This window comes from Phalaenopsis equestris, unplaced genomic scaffold (genome assembly GCF_001263595.1).
Source record: "Phalaenopsis equestris unplaced genomic scaffold, ASM126359v1 Scaffold001339, whole genome shotgun sequence".
NCBI classification, from domain to species: Eukaryota; Viridiplantae; Streptophyta; class Magnoliopsida; order Asparagales; family Orchidaceae; genus Phalaenopsis; species Phalaenopsis equestris.
This window is the reverse complement of record NW_018165778.1, coordinates 148,707-151,443: the sequence shown is the minus strand read 5'-3', so window position 1 is coordinate 151,443 and position 2,737 is coordinate 148,707.

Here is a 2,737-nt window from a genome sequence, read left to right as displayed (position 1 = left end):
GGTGTTAGCCAATATTAGGGCTAATTTGGGGATTTTTGTCAAAGATGGTCAAATTGACCAAATTGGACCAAGGTATAGTTGGACAAAATGAAATTGGGAATATTTTGGATTTATTGGGATTTATTGGGAATTTTTGGAATTTTTAGATTTTGGGTCATGGAGGGGCATCTTGGTAATTTGGTTATTTTTGTCAGTTTTGGCAAATTTTGATGTATTCAAAGTGTTTGGAATGAGTTTTGATCAATTTTGGGTATTTTGGCAAAATTTGGAATTTTTAGCCAAATTTGGGTATCAAGGGCATTTAGGTAATTTGGAGGTGCCTAGGGGCAAAATACCAAGTTAAGCATTTCACATAGAATTGGATAGATATCCATTCTAAATGAACCAGGGATTAATATATTGTGAAGATATGGTGTATCCTAGTTCCAGGGTCGACCCTAAAGCCAAGTAATCCTATAGGGACTCTTCTTGAATTCTCTTATAATGATCTTACCTACTAAATGCTAGAGGTTAAGATCAATATGTGGAATTTCAAGCTGAGTAAAAAGAAGAGTTTTGAATTTCTAATGGTGGGGTACCTCTTCTAATTTTCTAAGACTAGTCAATAGGAAAGTCCTATGGCTAGACCTAGGCTACTAAAGAAGTTTTCTAGACCTCAACCAAAAGTGAGGTCAACAGTGGGATCGTTTGATTCGCTTCTTAGCCTTCTGCTAGGAAATGAAGGACCGGAGGTAGGTAGGTTAAGCGACCCAACCGTTGGAAGATCGACTCCTTCTCGTCCAACCACACTTATCCAATTAGCTGACCCTTTCGTGCTAGAAACCACTAAGTTCATTTGTCTATAGGATAAGGAAATGTAGATGTGCGTCCGTTGGTCAAGGGATAGAAGACAATGGCAACACCGGCGTCGCTCGAGGTGCAATAGAAGGCTGGTAATGGCACTATGTCATTTGCAACCTCTGAGTTGGATCAAATCCTTTGTATGAGAAGTTTTCGTTTTGCTTTGGTTAATTTATTTCTTTCTAAGAAATTTCTTTTTTTCCTTTCATTTTTTTTTTATGTAGCCCAACCGATTATGGATCTGATGATTGTTGACTCCCCCTCGGTGGAAGTTGAATTAGGTTCGACCGCAGTGCTAGCGACCGAGAGTTAAGAACCGGTTCTGGGAGTAATTGGAGGAACATCTACACTAGCATGGGGAGAGGAGAATACAGTGGACCGACTGAACAACCTCTCAGCGTCCCATGTTGAGGCGACCAATGGGCAGAGGTCATCTCCTGAGTTGTTGATATGCCGACTGAAGAAAATGGAGAGCTTCTAAGGCCAGATCGTCGGGATGCAGAGGGAATAGGAGGTTAAGAAGTTGCAGAAAAAGGTGATGGTGCTTCGGTTGGAGCTTTCCGAGAAGCTGACTACACTTCGGCCAGGACTGATAGACATTCGGGAATATTGCTTGGTGTTTTGATTCCAAGCAAGTGGATAGCATTGATATATTTAGGTTTGGTGGAAGGTTCCATGTCAAATGTTGCTTTAATGAAGACTTGTCTCGGCCGAAGCAACAAACAAACCACTTGTAAATTACCTTTATCTGAATAATCCAAAAAACTTGTTTATGTAATTAATTTTCTCAAAATTTTAGTTGATGGGATGCATTTTTTCGAAATCGAGGTATGACCTTGGGACGCTTCTGCTTCCTTGGGTGCACTATATAAAATGTTGAATTTGATTTTGGGCATTGCGCTCTCAGACATTCATTTGCATCTCTCTGATTCTCTATCTCTAATTTCTTCCCTTGCTTAAATGGCTCCAAAATATTCACTGAAGTGTTTCAATTTGATCCCAACGATATATAAGCCCACTATGTCATCGGAGGGCGTTTCCTTTTTGCAAGATGCATGTGTTTTCTGTGATGATGTCGTGCCCTGGGCCGTGGAGTCATCTAATTGAGCGACTAATGGGTACAGAAAGAATCTTGTTATTTGTCACGATCAGTTTCAGCGGGGTCTCCTACTGCATTTTTGCCACGAGCTTCTGTCTACTTTCAATCAAACTAGATCGCTGCCATAATTACATACATCCTTTACTGCCGTCACACTGGGATCCTTTGGTCGTGGGAAGTCTTCTCCTACGTTTTCTCCTTCCGAATCAAGCTAGACAACCATATCTTGTTTGGGTCGACCGATAAATTCTCCTTGTTGGACCTTGAGAGCAAGATCAAGGATTGGAGCATCACTTCCTTCTGGGGTCCTTGATTGATTGGAGGATTGTGACTCGCCTAACAAGGGGATGTATATAAAGAAGTTTGTGCCTCCGCAAACACGAGATGAGGCGCAACATGTTGAAGGGAAACGACTATTAGTCTATGAATGGACTGATTGTGTGGTAGCGAACTGGGTTTTGAATCCAGACTGATTTGGTGCTATAACATTGGAGATGTAGAAGAATTTGGATGCCGAAGAAGCACATCGGGAGGCAGATGAGATTTCTATGAATGCTAGGAAGAAAACACGAAAGAAGGCCACCTGCTTGAAAGCTGCTGGAGCGACAAGCAGAGAGGCGCTGAGCAGAAAGATATCACTGCCAACCCCAAAAAAGGGTCCTCATGTTTGGATTACATTCATTTTATTTTCTAAGACCGCAAACACAATTCAAAGATTATTTAGTGGGGAGTTAATTCTTCTTAAGAGAAAGCCTACTCTGATGGATCCGAGAGAACAACATCGGGAGTTGGAAAGAA